Source organism: Strongylocentrotus purpuratus, unplaced genomic scaffold (genome assembly GCF_000002235.5).
Source record: "Strongylocentrotus purpuratus isolate Spur 01 unplaced genomic scaffold, Spur_5.0 spur5_scaffold_20, whole genome shotgun sequence".
Classification (NCBI taxonomy): domain Eukaryota; kingdom Metazoa; phylum Echinodermata; class Echinoidea; order Camarodonta; family Strongylocentrotidae; genus Strongylocentrotus; species Strongylocentrotus purpuratus.
In genome coordinates, this window is record NW_022145606.1 from 8943631 (window position 1) to 8962421 (window position 18791).

Genomic DNA, 18791 nt, shown 5'->3' on the forward strand with positions numbered 1-18791 from the left:
TCTGATCGATTCCACAACGTTTCTTTCACAATGCAATCGCATGACCATAACTGGTTTTTACCTTTAATTTAAGTATGCGGACAATTGATTTTTCCTAATGTACGTTCCTTGATAATGTGGCATATTAAAGATAAACTTGAGTTCTGGTAAAAAAAGAAAATGAATTCTCACAGAATCTAACAAAACTTACACTGAATGTTCAAGATTACAAATAAATGTCATGTGCCAAACAATTTTGGAAGAAAATGTATACTGGCTGAGTAATGAGCATAGAAAGATAAGGAAATCAGGGTAGTACTAGCCCCGACACCACGTGTGTTGTCCCATATACATCTTTCTGTGTAAGTGATTGTTAATTTACCAAGACTCTGCCAAATTTATGATGATTTTGATGACCCCAGAACCTTGCATTACACACCATTACTTACATGCTATATGATCAACTTTTCTGATCCATTCCACACCTTTTCTTTCACAATGCAATCGCATTACCAGAACTCAAGTTTATCTTTAATGATCAAATGAAGGAATGGTCAAATAATACAGCATACACTGTACAGAAATATGAATCACGTTCTTGTCAAATGCAAGGTTGATACATTATGGAGACAAATACATTCAATGAACAATAAGACAAAGAGCACTGAGGACAATAGCACAACCTCTTCCGATTAATGATATACATACATGTACATTCATGTACAGGTGTAGATACAAATTAGCATTTTGCAAACTTACATGTACATGCATGTATGTACACTGAAACGGACAATGGACTAATATTCTACACATGTATCACAAATCCTCACATTGTAAATATTGACTGTTTTTCACTTTTGAGGGGATGCATTATCCAATTGTAATCCCACTGCCTGAGTGGTACAGTAGATGAGGGCAATATGTTTATAATATAAAGGACAATATACATGTAGTGTCAGTTGATTTCATTATTATTATTCATCCATATATTGGCTGCTGGTAAAGCATGCATGTCTATGCAAATGAATAATAATATTACAAGAACACTGTACAGGTACAATATAATGCCTGAATTCAAGTGTAAATAATGGATTTGCTAGAAGCAAAAAAATAATAACAAGCATTTAGATCAATATAAAATAAACCTATCAATGAATAGATAAATAAATAACAAATAAAATAATAAGGCACTTTTATTGCGAAGAACTGTCAAGCCAACTGTGTTTTTTCATGTTACATGTACATATGGTTATACATGTAGCTATCTTTAACATTAAATTAAAATATATAATACATGTAGGTACTCATTTTACGAAACCAGAGACAAATTAAAAACAATGGCTAGTTTCACAGTAAATATCTTTCACCACCTGCAAAAATTAAGTACGATTTTGGTTGTGATTTTACAATTTCACGGCTTTAAAGTTTTGCTAATTTTAATTCGCAATATTTGTATTAAAAGCATTTCATGCACACAAAATTGTCTAGTTTTATGGTAATAAATAATGCATTCCCCATGCAGGCTTCATGCATACTATTACAGCTGGGGGGTGTTTCACAAAAATCCTAAGTTGAACTTATAGAACTCTAAGTTGGACTTAGCAGTTATGGAAAGCCGTTAGCATCTGTGAAAATATTTTGTAAAAGTTATTCTAAAAGGCATGCAATGTTGATACATATCATTCATATTTTCTATCATCAAGGAGATTTCATGTTCTTGATGTGGAATTTATACAAAGTCTAAAATACTTCGGTTTTGAATATTCTTCTTCTGGGATACTCCTCAACGTCCTGTTAGGAACCAAGCAAGGAGGATATATTTCATTTAAAGGCTACAAATGGCTCTCCATAATTTTCAAGTCCGACTAAGAGTTAAGTTTGACAGTGGATCTTTGTGAAACACCCCCTGGACTTGGAGCATAGTCAATAGAGACAATTACACAAATTATACAGTCCCGTTATCACGGAATTCCTCACCAAGACTACTCAGAGACGACTTAGACGACTTTCTCGACAATAGATCTTGATAGGTGGGGAGGTGGTGGTGATAGTGGCCCGAAAGATATTTGGAGGGCCGGAAAATGAATTGCGCTGTTGTTGCGTGTTAGAAGGAAATGGCACGTTTGTTAGGAAAGAAAGGACAAGTGTGAAAGGGGCATAGAAACAATGTGGTAGAATGGGTTAGAGAAGCAGGAGCAGGTTATATATGAAAGTTAATCCTGCGCAATTGTCTAATAGTTAGCAAAGTGTCTCATAAGGATTGTTCAGATATATATGATGCGGCAAAACCCCAGCTTTTTTCATTTATTTATGAGGCTTTGCATTTGTGAATGTTATGACACAGAGCTTAGTAGATAAAGCAAAGTCCTTTCTTGCGCAACAGTTTCCATTCACTTCACACCTGAACAAAAATCATGGTGTCTTTCTGCCACTCTATATCTGAACAAGCCTTATTAAAGGCAATACAAAGTTTTGGGAATTTCGAAAATTGGGTGGTTAGTCATTGTTTACAATTTTTACGCATTTGGATGCCCCTGTGGATGTTTTATAAGCACAAGAAATATTAGCCCCTAAAACACTTCTGCTTTTGAGAAAAATTGAATACAAATTTACCAGTGCTCCCGGTAAATTTTGATAAATTTCAAATAGCGCCTACGACCATACGATGGTAGCTGCGACCATGAAAATCTCAGAATGTAGTTGTGGTATATATATTCCAAATGGTAATAGCAAATCGGTCGATTTTATTCAAAGAACATTGTTTTATAGCTAAATTAATATATTGACATTGAGAGGGCGCTATACAACATAAATAGTTTATTAATTACAATTTCATCACTTTAGACTTGATTTCAACCGCGACAACGATCAATGAATATTGTAGGATCGCATATGCTTCCAATATGTTCATTTGAACCAAATTCATGACCCCATACCAAAACTTTGTATTACCTTTAAGGTATTTTACAGAGGAAATATATTTAGATTTTTTTGTTTGAGGATGAATTACAATGAATGAGCTTTGGAATAAGAAAATTGAACTGGGCAAGTCAACAAAAAATGTATATATATTTCTCCCATACACATCAGGGTATTCATGATGCAATAATGAACACACGCCTTGATTGAAATTTGAAAGTAGTATTTTACTCTTTATAAAATCATTTCCAAACTGTAAAAGGGCTATCAAAGTTAATGTCATCCTCACTACATGAAAAAAAGTGTTTCATGTGATTTGAAATACAATTGAGACAATATCTTGAACGAGCCCATCCTTGAAGACTTTTTTGTTGTTGGATGTAGCATGACAGATATACATTTCAAATTAATACTACCATGCATCTCTAAAGAGATACATGTATGACTAATAATAAGAAATTAGATTATTAGATGTTAAACTGTGAGAAACAAATGGATGCAAAGAAAAGGCTGCTGAAAACAAGCGACACACTAAAGTTAAAGGGGAAGTCCACCCTGATTTAAAATTGGTTTCAATAGAAGCAACAGTAAAAAAGAACAGGAACAGGTTGGTGAAAGTTTGAGCAACTTTTTTTTTATCTTAAACCTTTTCTCATTTCTTCCCCACTTTTCTTTCTCCATATTGTCTTTAAAATGTTGTTTTAACTTCATTCTTGAACATGAGTACAGAGCAAAAAGAATTTCAAAACTTTGTAATCATTCTGAATACTGTGTAATGCTTGATCAATGAAACATGACTGATAAAATAATTAACATGTAATAATGATAACAAAATAGGGATAGTATTCTGAAAATCATTTTATCTTGATTTTAGCACAATAATTTTGAATTGTCCTTTTAACAAATCTATCTCATATCCCATTACTGGTTCATGATGGTGCACAAACACCAAATAAATGTTGCGATTCAAAATTTGTCTTGAAATATAATATCCTCTCTTTAAAACCACGATAAAATATTTCTCAGAATACCACGCTAGTAAATCATTTTGATATAAATGTGTTTCATGACAGTTATGACGAATGAGCACTTTCTGGCTGAAAACAAATGGTTAGCTATAATAACAGGACTAATAACAATTTGTGGTGGTATGGATCGTAAAATGAACACTTTCCAGATGTAAAATTAATACCTGTTTCGTCAGGATCATATTCAGTGTGTTGCTTTTCCACATATTCAGCTACAGGAAAGCATATATGGTAAAACACATCAGTGAAAGCTGCATGTATCTACTTGAAAATGTTCATCTGTGGTACATTCTTTCTAAAGAAGGCTTTCATTAGAAAGAATTGCTGCAATGGACACAAATTCTACCCTAAATGTTGAGCCCACTTGCTTAGCAAAACTTAAATGTGAAACCTTTGCAGATCTATATCTAGTTTACAGTGATACAACCACATGGAATTGTTGCATAGTGATAATGGCCTTCATAATAATTACATGTAGATGTGTATCTAACTATCTACAATACTCTTAGACCAAAACATTTGCAACATGAAAAATAGGAGTTTTGCAAATGACAGAGATTTTCAATAGTTGAAACAATATCAGCAAAGTCATTAATAGAGCGCTCTTGCACATACTACATGTAAATAGTTTTACAGCGCTTTAAACAAATTAACATACAAGTAAGAAAAAGATAACAATAACCATTGAATAGAAGATTTTTGAGAGCCTTCTTGAAAAAGCATCTAATGAAAGAGAAAGGCAGACTAATCATGGCAGATCATTCTACAGGTAAGAAACCTTCCATGAACCTGTTTCATAAAACTTGTTATCAATAAGAATTGCTAATAAAGATACTATGACAAATTTGCTCTCAGCCAATCAAATACCACAATTCCAGTAGCTGTAAAGGTAATACAAAGTTTTGGGAAAATTTGGAAATTGGGTGGATAGTGATTCTTTACAATTTTAATATATTCCGATGCCCCTGTGGATGTATTATAAGCACTAGAAAATTTAGCCCCTAAAGTACTTTTGCTTTCGAGAAAAATTGAATATAAGAATTTACCGGTGCTCCCGGTAAATTTTGATAAATTTCAAATAGCGCCTACGGCCGAAAAATGGTAGCTGCGACCATGAAAATTTCAGAATATGTAGTTGTGATATATAATTTCGGAACAGGAACAACTAATCGGTAGATCTTAGTCAAGAATATTCTTGTATACTTTGATTTATATCTTGACCTTGAGAGGGAGCTATACAACGTAAAGAGTTTATCATTTAGAATTTCATAACTTTAGACTCGATTTCAACTGCGACAACGATCACTGAATATTGTAGGACCGCATATGCATCCAATATGTACATTTGAACCAAATTCATGACCCCATACCAAAACTTTGTATTACCTTTAATATACCGTTAGCTGAAATCAGCCAATACAAGAAGGAAACAAAAAAAGGAAAAAAAAAAAAGAAAAAAAAAAAAAAAAATAAAAGAAAAAAAAAGGAAAAATAAGAAGAAAAATCAATCAACTCTCTTACCTTTTTCAGGGGTATGAAGGGGTCATGTGAGGGCGTCCTATCGAGGGTACCAGCTGGTGACCTTTCGTCAAGGTCAGGGTCGTGACCTCTGTTATCTGTCTCGTAATCATCGTAGGGTTGATGCCGAGATGATACGTACGGGTCCTCTTCTATTAGAACAAAAGCACCAATCGTAAATAGTTATTAACAAGAACTAATGATCGGTCTGACCTTTTCGGCACATGTATTAATGGAAGATGAGAAGAAACAAATTAATCATATAAATACGATAAGGTAGTAAACAAACAAACTGGAAGAAGACCTATGTATTGTCATCAGCAGCAACCGCAATCTTGGAGGAAACTGAAGATATATATGGTTACAGTTTATTCATTAATATCAGAAAAACAAATTCGAATTCTATGCTAACTGATAATTGAAGAAATCATGTTTGAATATGAGGCAGCGTTTCGAGGTGGTCGGAATGAATTTGAACGAAAACAGCCTCATATTGAAAACTTAGATCCCTTAGATCAAGTATGAATTCAAGTAGGAACTACACCAAACCGAACGTAAACATACTTTTGTGAAATACAATGAATGAAAAAAAATCATTCAAACCAAACAGGAGAGAGGGTGAGGTTATGGAGGGGATGTGCAACACTGCAAAACAGTAAATAAACAGTGTGGTGCATTGAAAGCAACATTACTCACAAAACAAAGTGCGTTATAAGAGAAACTCAATTATTATGATGGACTATTTTCACCTATACATGTAGTACCTATAAAGTGTTGATGCATAAAGCAAAAATCAATATTTACTTCCTTTTATCCTCTTATGCATTGAGCTTGGGTCAATTAAAACAATAAACAACCTTCACTGATTTTGCTTGGCATAACACCTACACACACAAACAACAGTTTTAATACTGAAATATGGGAATGGGCCATCTGTGTTGTAGAATACATGCAGTGTAAAACGTGTACAGAGAGAAATCCAGCTTCAAAATTCATTTCAAAGAAAGCTAAAATGTATCTCCTTATCACTAGGTTATCTTTATTCTGTCAGTTGTTTTTATTCTAATTTTCTAATTCAATACAACCCCCCCCCCCCCCCCATCACCACCAACAACAACTTTAGATGCTGCTTGTAAGTGTCAGCTTGCATGGTGATATACATGTAGATATACTCAATCCTCTCTCTCTCACATGGTGCACCCGCAAGCCTACTGTATAACAATAATTTTGTTTTACCTTATTTTTTTCCTCGTCCATTGAAATATTAATGTTATAATTTGCCAATTCTCGGGACCATCAACCTGTCGAGCCTCGATGGGCTTTAATGATGGCCCCTTCTTTTTTTCTCATTTTATATGAATTCATTTGATGTCAATTGCATTTTACTTTGAAAGTACAATCAGTAGAAATCAGACAGAATGGGAATATTACGCATGCTTGTGTGCAAGCATAGAAAAAACAGCGCAAAGCAGATTTGATGCACTCTTCAGCAGTAAATAAGAAACAGGGATGCCAGAGAGAATTGATCAGAGGGCCTGAAAATCACCTAGAATGAGCTATTTTGTACACAAAAAAGCCTACCGGTAAACTATGGTATGAAAATAACTTGCCAGTGCCTGATTTCAGGCTATTGCCTGAAAACTGCCATCCCTAAAGAAAGGCAGCATGATTTTAGGTGCAGAACCAGTCAACAGGTATTCCGCCGCGAACATAAAAATGAAATACGAAACAAGCAATATACCATCTAGGAGTTCATCTAAACTCTGCGTCTTCTGAAGAGGCGTGAACCATCCGCTCACTTTTTCCATCCCCGATTCAGCGAACTTCATCTGTCAATACTAGCAATGCAAGCTCTCCAATGCTATATAATGTCTCCCATACAAAATTTCTATAATTATAATTAACAATAAACGTCTTTAGTTGAGGGGTCATCTAATGTACATGTACAATGTATTTCGTTCCACACCTTTGTGTTTTCAATGCAGATTAATAGAACTGCATACTTCGGAAGAAACTAAACTACACATTTGTCTCCATCATGTTAACCTGTTGACAAGTGAATTCTCTCACTCCCATAGACTTAATAAAGGTTCCCAAACGCAAAGGGTTAAGTGTCATATTGTATCTCCAGGATAAGCCCTGTAATCCTTCAAAGCATCCACGGATGAGTTCTCCGTCAAAATTCGAATTCAACTTAATTCCAATTCATAACACTGCTTTAAAAATTCTAACACAGTAGACTTGGTAATGTTGCCATATTGTCAGGTACACAAAATCTCCCAGATCCACATTTTAGGTAAAAACGCTCCGATTGATGAACTATCTTGAACAACAACTGGGCTTAATGACGTAAACACATGCAGGTCCCAAAGGAAATCACTACACATGATCTTGATGATATTTTATAAGCAACAAATGTCTCCTCATTAGCCATTTATATGCATGTTAAATGTCTACAAGGTTTTCCAACAAATAATGAGCGAATCACTTGTATTTTGTCAAAAAGGTATTCCACAGAAAATTCCAAATGAGCTCTATATTTAGCACAGGGATGGCTAAAACTGAGATCCAATGCAACTAGGTTTCATTTTCCATATCATTAGTATGACAAAAGACTCCTATACAATCCAGCAGTTTCATACTGAAGAGCATGTAGTAAACACCTGTTAGTCCCATTCAGCGTTATCCACGTGGGTAAATCTCTCTTCATCTAATTATGGGTTCATAATGGCAATCCGTCACGCGGCTTTTCATTCCACGGTTAAAACCTGTGAACATGGAATCAGTGGATTTCCCATCAAATTGGACACATCGTTGGGTCTGCAGCTCTCCGGCTCAAGTTGAGGATTACGCATCTCATTTTAACGGGAAATGAAACCAGAAAATGAGAAAATGAATGGCAATTGAACGGCAATAAAGAGATATCCTGGTGTTGCTATTTTCAGCCTCTGAGCAACTCCAAAACCAGATTTTATCAATAAACCTTTCAGGAAAGGAATTTTTAAACGGATAAATTGATTGAATATTGTTCTTTAAATTGGCAACAATAACAATTTTATTTTATTGGCATTCCTATTTTCAGCCTTTGAGCAACTAAAAAAGTCAGTGCTGAAAAATCTTGAGTCAACCAACACAAAAACTAACAAATGGGAAAGAGTGTTAAAAAACAAGGGTTTTACACCACATGCAACAGATCCAATCAAAATGTTAATCCAGTTTGTTTCCTCTGTCCCTCAGATAGGGAGCAAAGCCGTATATGTACAGTAGTTCAACTGATTAAGCATTTATGCAGCACAGCGATATTCCACGTTATCACTTCCACTACAAAGTACCGGTATTGGTAATCACTCCTCCGAAATCAGATACAATCCTTAAAATCCAGGGCGTTAATTCATCACATATCCCAGCGAGTAACAAAATGAGAAATAGAGCGGTGAGCAATTTCAATACTTCAATATCACTGTCGAAACACGACACTTAAATGCGACACAAAATTCCAAGAGCATTCCCGCAGACAAGAAAAGTTGTAAATACACTGCTGTATCCCCTTCACACAATCCGCTGTTTGGTAACAGATTTTCTATTGATCGTTAGTTTCACAATTAAACACTATACAACAACAGGTGTGACCAAATGCACAGATACTGTGCTATTATCTATATGTCTAATTAGCTACCGAAATCTACACATACATGTACAAACAGTGGCACACGCCGTGCGTACAACCAGTGATTGTCGATGCATCATGCATTCTTTCCTCGTAACATCATTTATTGACAGTTAACCCATACAGCCTTGGGAAATGATTGGCAGGTCTGGTTCAGACCACAGCCAGTATGCCAAGGCGTTTCATGGGTTAACAGTGTGTCAAGTGGACGAGACACTCCTACTCGTCAGACTTATGTAAACACACCTTTGTGCTATACATAGATCATATCTATTTACATGTCATCTTTTTATGAATGTCATCAAAATATGAGGCCTGTTCACACGTACAGTGCGTTCCAGAAAAAACGAAACCGAGAAGTATCGATCAGCCGTGCACAAAGAAGACGAAAGACACGATGCATGGCTGATCGTCAACAAAACAGAGTTAAGTCTTTTGTCACCTGTGTTTGTTGCTATGCCAGGCAGCCAGTGAAATTGAACTCGTATGATCAAATTATGGAAATGCAAGCATTACTTTTAACAAACAGAACTTTGTATTCCTGACTCATTTTTCCTGATTGAGGTGTCATATGAAAGGGCAGACAATTAACTTCCTAGAAATGTGATTTTCTCTTTAAAATTCAGATACCGCCCGACAAATGACTTTTTGGTTTCCTCTCTTCAAATTGTTTGTAATCACTCATGCATAAAATATGCATCATATAAGTTGCATCAAATGAAAGAGGAGGATCAAATATGTGTCATTTCTAAATTATAATTATGATTAATATGATGAAACATCCATAATTCTCGGTTTCGTTTTTTCTGGGACACACTGTATAACTAAAAGTGTACGCTATGCACTGAAGCTTTCACTCACTCTGAACCCAACAGGATACTGTGGCACATGTGGGATATGGCCGTTGGTCCGCGTATCCTTTAACTTTGTTTTACTGTCAAACCTGTGTACTAAGGTCACCCAAGGGAAAAAGGGCAAGTGGCCACTGTAGACAGCTGGCGTTTCTAGACAGGTTCTACAAAACATTTCTTACTTGATGGGAGGAAATTTGCTAGGGCACTATGGACAGGTGGCCCTTATACAGAGGTAGCTCCTAAGACAGGTTTGACTGTACCATAAATCTCTGTGTATAAGACGCACCCCTATTTTTGGGCCAAGTCAGTTCCGTGTTAAAAAACCCACGCGGGAAGGACTTTCATTTAACTGCGAGGTACAGTTGATAAAGATCATTAATGAAAATTAAATAACAGTAGAGGACCTAGGATAGAACCTTGTGGTATGCCGTATACCATTACTTTCAAACCAACATGACGGACAAATTTGAGTGTTGTTCTAGTTTCCGAGTGGTGAGTCAACATGCCAATTACTGAGCTGGGAGACATTGCCAGGCATAGCGCCAGGTGTATAAGATGCACCCCCGACTTTGAATTTTTTTCGGCAGCAAAAAAGTGCGTCTTATACACAGAGATTTACGGTACTTCGAAGCATACATGTACAATAGAACCTGATTTAGTGACCACCTGTCTACAAAAACCACAACTTGTGTTTCCTTTGGGAAATGGTTTTTCGTTGAAACATGTACTAAAGGAAGCTGTCTACAAAGACCACTTTTTGTGTTTCCCTTGGGGGGGGGGGGCGCTGTAGACAGGTTTGAATGAAGTACAAAGTTACGTGAAGGCATTAGGCCTGTATTATCAGATACCACAGAGCAGTGGATAGTGAGAACAATCTTTCACATAAACATTGATACAAGGTTCAAGATGAATTCCTAAAACTGAACTTCAATCCAGACACGTATTGATTTAATGGAGATATGAATATAAAACTATAAATTTCTATATTTATACATTGTTTCCCAAGAGTGAAACTAATTATATATATCACTGCAATTTTGATAAAAGAAATTTGATAAAAGGAACATGTCATGACATGTACCAAAGTATGCATCGTTTTGTGCAAACAGGATGTGCATAAGTGTAATAAAGAAGATTAAACCCTAAACAATATCCAAACAAGAGTACAGTGAGTACTATAAAATGGGGAGACATGGGAATCTTTTATATCATTTTTTATATAAAGAAAATGATTAGCAAAACTGGCCACAGGTAGAAGGAAAGTAAGAATGGTTTGTATTTTCAAGAATATTTGTTTCCTTGTACAACACAGAGAAACCTGAACACCATCTTGCTACTGGTTCAGTAATGGGTTTGTCTGAGGAAAGAAGTTTCCATGACAAGTTTTTAGGAACAAACCAAGTGCATTACCTTGTGCGTCTCTCTAAAAGAGAGTTTCATCTTATAAATTACAAACGCAGAGAGACCTCTTGGTTCTTAACCAATGATACCACAGATTTGGTGGCTTTCATGCACTTAGAATACAGTTCAAGATAATGATGATGATAAAAAAAAGGGTAATGGTGAGAGCAAAAATATTTCGGCATAGGGATTGTGAAAAACTTCTATCAGTAATTACAACTACCTACATTTCATCATGATGGCCATGGGCAAGTCAGCATCAGAACATGGGGTCATTACCCTTTATCACAGTTTTCATTACATTTGCAGATCTGTCTTTGTGCAAAAATACCACACGTGCATAAGGTCCCACATGTGCAATCAAACAAAGAAGATGGTCTGATAATGGCAGTGTCACAATACTTAAATGAAGATCTTGTGCTAAAGATACTTGATGAAAGCTGTGTAAGGTCAAACAAGTACAGTTTGGGCCAGAATGTAAGGTGTACGGGTGCAAAATGTGTTGTTTGTGCAGTAATCAAACTTCATGAGCACTTCTGCACGTCAAGATCTCTCTTGGTAGAGAGTTCACAAATTATTCTCTACTAGCAAAATTTTTCTTATTTTACATCAATGAACATGTAAATGTCTGTCTATGTAATTGTCCAGAAAGGGACCTTGGATCTGGTATGACTATGATCAGGGCCTAATAGATGAAGTAAACCTGACTTGACATTTTCTCCTGTGATAAAAGCTCCAGGCTTTTCTTTGTTTATTGTCTAGAAAGGGACCCTAAATCTGGTATGACTATGATCAGGAACTTTAGATGAGGTAAACCTGACTTGTATTTTGTTGCTGCGACAAAAGCTCCGGGCTTTTCTTTGTTTATTAGGTATAGTGTTTTATGTTAGGTTTAGGGTTATGGTTAATTGGTTATGACTAGGAATAATGTTGGGTTGAAGGGTCCAAGGTTGAAGTTAATAATACAGTTAGAGTAAGATATTGATGCGGAGCGATTGTGGAAGGAGCTAGCGTCGTACAGCTAAAATAAAAATGTAATTGAACAACTTTATGAAAATCACTTGTTGGTTAGTCAGGGAAAACAGGACGATTGGTGAAAGTTGTCAAACCGCAAACGTGCCTCAAACTCACACACACAAAGACACACACGCATACTTGGGCCTGCACTAGTAGCGGGGCGGGGATGGTCGTAGTTATCTCGGGGATTGACCCCCGACGCCTCCAGCCCGACATCGCTGGGCGCGACCTCAGGGTCGGAGGTCAAGGGGTAATCGTCCCAGGGGTTGCCGTAGTCATCGACCCCCGAGGGAGGGGTGGGTAGGATTGGGGAGACGACTTGGATTGAGAGAAGGTGGGAATGCATGCAGGAAGATGAGTATTGAAAGGAGAAAAGTTAGAGGATGATCGGACGTTGCATCAATCAAGAATTACACTGTACACATCATGCAAAGAGAATTATAGCAAGGAACACTAAAAAAATGCTTAATGAGTTCAAAACATGCAAAGTTGGGAAGCAAAGTTTGTTTACGCACATCAGATTACAAAGTGTGATTACCTCAGGATATCTACATTTTGCATTGGCACCATATTGTAACACACTGTTATTAATCCAACTAAAAGGCGATTAGGGATCGGGATGAGGAAGGTATAGGGTGGGAAGAGGGGAAGGTGAGAACAGGGGTAGTGGTCCTCATATATCATTGCTTCCTTGAACCTTTTGGAAATCTTTTATTCATGAGAGCTTTCATCTAGCAATAAGGAGAGCAGGGATGGATAGGAGAGAGGGGAAGGATCAAAGGGCGTGGCTCACCTGCTGGTGGAGGGGTATGGGTGTAATTTATATACCCCAATGATAACTGATAAATACATCATTGCTTTCAAACACCTTTTGGACATCTCATATTCATGAGAGCTTACTGATCTTACCAACAGGAGAATGGGGATTGGGATAGGAGAGGAGAGAGGGGGGGGGGGGGGAGGAGAAAAGGGCTTGGCTCACCTGCTGGTGGAGGGGTATAGGTTTGATCCCTGTATCCGGGTGATGCCTGGTAGGGGTCTTCTGTCTTTGGCAGTGAGCTGTAAGGGTCTGGTCCAATGGGGGAAGGGGCACGGTAGGGTGCATCATCGCCAGCACCGTCGTATCTTTATAGAGGAGGAAGAGAAGGGGAAAGGATGATAAAGAGAGTTAGATTGATTATCATTCGTTCCAATATATCATGGAGTATAATGGGATAAATGTAAGATGTACAGCTTTTGTTATGGAAGCGTAACAGGTATTCATCCTATCATCATCAGTATCACCATCATCATCATCATCTACCATCACTACCACCAACAACACTTCACCTATCTCTTGTCCAAGTTGAGTCCTCTATCTCTCTTGCCATTAGGTCCACCTTCTGGTAGCTATCCCTTTGATGAGCATTGTTATCATCATCATAATCCCAATCTTAATCATCGTCTTCATCATCGTCATCATCATCATCATCATTATCATCACCGTCATAACCATTCTCAACACCACCACTACCACCACCACATTGACATCATCATCATAACCGTTATCAACATCACCAGCACCATCCCTAACATCATGCTATTCTCCATGAGTACCGTCCTTGGATCAACCTCCCTGAAGCTATCCTTTGGTTGCGCATCATCATCAATATCATCATCCTAATCATCATCATCATCATCATCATCATCATCATCATCATCATCACCACCACCACCACCACCACTACCACCATCACCACTACCACCACCACCCCCATCATCTCACCTATCTCTGGTACCATACGGATCCTCCATCTCTACCGCTCTTGGGTCCACCTCCCTGAAGCTCTCCCTTGGTTGGGCATCACTGGTGTACCCATTATACTCATCGTTGGCTGGTGGAGGAGGGTCTGTATACCCGTAGCCCCCCTGCCCGCTCTCTGATGGAGGATACTCCTGATAGTTGGAGTGTTGGGGGGAGCCGTAGTCTGACTGGCGGTCATAGCCTTGTGACTGTGGCATGAGGAAGTAAAAGTGTGCAAGATGAGTTTATTATAATCATAACATGAAATTATGTTCTTTCTTCTTTTTATCTTCATATTAATATATGATATTTGTCACACAAAGACAAGATGTCTCTCTGTGGAATACATGTAAGGTGTCTTTCAAAAGTTGGGTTGAAACTTTGATCAACAATACTCCACAATGTACAATTTCAGTCAACTTAACTTTGCACAGTGTGAAGCTGAAATGTAAAAATCAATGGGGGTAAATTTGGGGGAACTTTAAATCCATAATATATACGAAGAGCGGGTAAAATGACAACTTATAAATTAAATTTATTATTTATTTATTATTAAAATGACAACTGGGAAATGATGTCAATGGGTACCTGACAGGAATTAATTCCTTGAAATGCTAGATGTCGCAATGGCAGCCATGCTAAAGTCAGGGTAATGATTGCGGAGTGCCAGGAGTGTCAAGTTTGACAGACATGAGCACTTTATAAGAACACACCATCGTTATTATTACTAGTGTAATAATGAAGGGGGTAAAAGAAAACGAGAATAAAATGTTGATTTGCCTTTGCTGCAGATAACTGGTCTACCAAGTATAAGTATTAAACAAACAGCAAGAAGCTGACTTAGAAAGATGTAGTGTACCAATTGAGGATCAGGTACAGCTAATCCATTCAGGTTTGGAAATTTTTTGAGTGGTATTCTGAAAACTATGTTCATTACAAATCAAAGGCAGGACAATTTGTCTGCTTCCAGAAAATATATACTTCATGTCAGGGGGGACTTCCCCAGATAATAGTTAAAGGTACTAACCCCAGCATCGTAAGGGTGGGGTGCATAGTCTCCGCCCCCATAGGGGTCATGTGACAGTGACCTGGTTGTGTTGTACGGGCTGGCATATGCTATAGAGATAAAAAGATATACATGCATTCAATCATTTTTTCAATCAGAGTGATTCTATCAAATACATGCCACTGGCTCCAAACTCACATAATAATCTATGTCAATCTTTATTAGAGGGAGGAAGAGGTTGCACTATTTGGATTTAAAAAATTATAGTTATTGACAGGCTTAACAAGTACTTCAGTATCTGAATTCAGTGACCTATTTTAAACTGATGAATCTGTACAGTATTATATATGATGGATTCAACGCTTCAAAATAACACATGTACATTGACATTTTATAACTTACCAAATTTTGTTTGTTGTTGATCAAAATTAATAGCAGCTTGACTTGATTTTGTACTTTTAAATTTTGTGAATAATCTTCAATATTGACAATGAATATTTGGTGATGATTATAAATGTAACTTTGCAACTGACTGGAGTTTTGGCTTTAATTTGCGTTAATTTTAACTTGATCTAATATGGACCTGCCCTGTAGCCAATTTGAAGTACTTACGATCTGCGTACTGCAGTGACTCCATGTTGGGATCGTCTATGTTTCTCTCTCCTAGTTCTCTCCTGCAATGAAAAACAAAAATAAGGCATAAATTTAGAATAAAATAAAAGGAAAGCCAGAGTAGAAACAAAATAAAATATTCACAAAGCAAATTAAGCAAGGTTAAAAGAGAGAACAAAACAAGAGTTGACAGCACAAAATGTGTTAACCGATTAAATTGGTGTTAGGTTCACATCAAATCATTAGTACACACAGGAAGAACAAGCTATACTGCACGTGCATTTCAGTATATTCAATGTTAAAGCCAAACAAGATGAGATACTGTACATGCAAGTTATGGTTAATGATAGGGGATTATTGAGGAGGCGTTCAGTTACAATCCATTCAATAAGTTTCAATCAAGAATAATAATTTAGAAAATACTTCAACATCAAAATTCAGTTCATCATGCATTATAAACAAACTAATGCTATGGTCACAAAGGTTCGTACGAAAGATAATTTCGTACGAATTTCCCTGTTTTTCCATTGTCTTCCCGAATTTCCATTGTCTGAAAATCGTTCATATGGCGTTCGTAGCAGTTCGTAATGGCATTTGTGACCTAGGCTAAAGACACAGCAACACAACATGAATTCTACTATGACATATGTAAAACAAAAATAAAAACTGTTGATGCATGATGAACACAAGCATGATGAGATACCTTGCTATTTACAAATGGAGATCTTATATCATACAAGTGCATAACATCAATTCAGTTTAATTCCCTTTCTTTTTCAAAACTTTGTCAGACAAAAAACAAACACCATGCTAAATGCATAAATAAATTCAATTCAATTCAATTCAAAATAGAACATTCTGTTCATCTGCCCCACGCATAAGAAGTATGTAGTCATTGTATATTTGTATTACTGACTCAAGCTAACAAACCCAAGACTGGCTCATGTCTAAGGAATGTGCGGTTCATCATGTGTGATGGAGATCATGGGAAAGATCAATCTCTTTCCGCAAAACATTCTTCTCTCTCTCTTCAACTACTCAAATGAGTAGGTGATAACATAGTTTGTATTTCATATTTATGAGGAAAATAAAGATGTCCTGTGATCATTGTTTGACCTTTTCAGCAAAACATTCTTCTTTCTTTAAATACTGTACTATTGAAAAGAGACGAAGGTGATAAAATATTGTTTTTTTTTATATCTAAGAGGAAAAAATGTCCTGTACTGGTAATCATTGTTCAACCTCTTCTGCAAAACATTCTGCCCTCTAGGCTCTACAACTATGTTCGCTGATGAAAATAGTTTTGTATTTAATATCTAAGAGGAAAAAAGATTTCCTGTAATCATTGTTCAACCTCTTCTGCAAAACATTCACCTCCCTCTCTCTCTACAAGTATGTGCTACGCTCTGATGATAGTGTGATAACATATTTTGTATTTCATATCTATGGGGAAAACAAATGTCCGGTTATCATTGATTTGCCTCTTACAGCAAACATTCTCCTTTCTACAAGTACTCAAAAAGGAGGTGATAAAAAAGTTTGTAACTTTGTATTTTATATCTACAGAGGGAAAAAGATATTCTTGATAAAGCGCTTCCTCAAATTCCAAACTGATGGCAAATGCGTGGGTTTGCAATATAGGTTAGGTCTCTTTCTAAGAATTCTGCCATACACACTTCACTGGGACAACCTTTTTTTCCTTGAAAGTACAGTGTATAAACCAAATCTTCGTCACGAAAATATGCGGCATTGATTGTGAAAGGTGAAATTGCATGTTCCTTTGCCTATGAAAACCCCTACGAAATATAGCAGAGATTGAGTGGAACTTTGGAAGGGTGGGGGGACCTTAAGAGTAGACCCTACGTGTCCATAATGTTTTGCCCTCTTCCCTATTATTGTTGTTTGCTTTAGTCTCTGTTAAATCATATTTTACACATACTGGTATGTGTACTGTATGCAATTGCAGAGCGTATTACAAATACCGTATCCAATAAATCAAAACATTTCCAATAAAAAGAAATAGCAGACACAGCAATATTTGAGGCAAACTGAGCTGCTTGAAATAATTTTTGTTATGACAAGGCTATACTGTGAATTATTCATATAAAACGAAACAGCAATCAATATCATGTGACAGCCAGATCAATAATGGCATACTGGTTATGTCAATTTATGTTTTGTTTGCTTGTAGAGAAAAGGTCATCAATGTACAGGTATTTGAGTAACTAGAGCAAGGATCAAAATCTGTATACATACATGTATAGAGGCCTACAGGCAATGTAATAGTAAACTAGTAATGAATATGATAATAATAGTGGAGTTTTAATTGTATAGCGCTCATGTCTGGCACATTGCCACTCCTGGCGCTCCATTATTATTACGACTGCCATTACAGAGCTCAAGCATTCTAACAGTTCCTGCCGGGTACCCATTTACCTCACCTGGGTGGAGAGTGGCAAATGTAGATTAATGTCTTGCCACAGGACATTAGTGCTGCAACAGCGATTTGAACCCTGGACCTTATGTTTCACAGACCAGACTCCGGAGACTTTTCCACTGGACCAAAACAACTTTAACACTTGTCTACTTATCGACACATTTGCATTCACCAGGGATATCATTATTTCATGCAATTGTATTTATGATGGCAGCTTAACTTTACAATTCAATATTTACACCAAGCAGTAAATTCCATGGAAAACTACAACATTCTCATACTTCGGGTACGGTATTAATGTCAATATGCATAGAACGCACATATCCTTAAATAGCTATGTCTACAAATGCATAAATGAGGAATGCTCAATCCAAAGTTACAAAGTAGTTACAGGATTTTAAAGAATTCATTGTTCATTTTAAATGGGCTTGTTTTTTCCAAGGACTTATGTACTGCACAAAAGTAATTTCTGATAATCTAGAATCTGTTCTCCTTAGGGAGGGCCATCCAATGTAACGGATACGATGCATGGATTACATGACTCGCATCTGGATCTCAATTACCAGTATT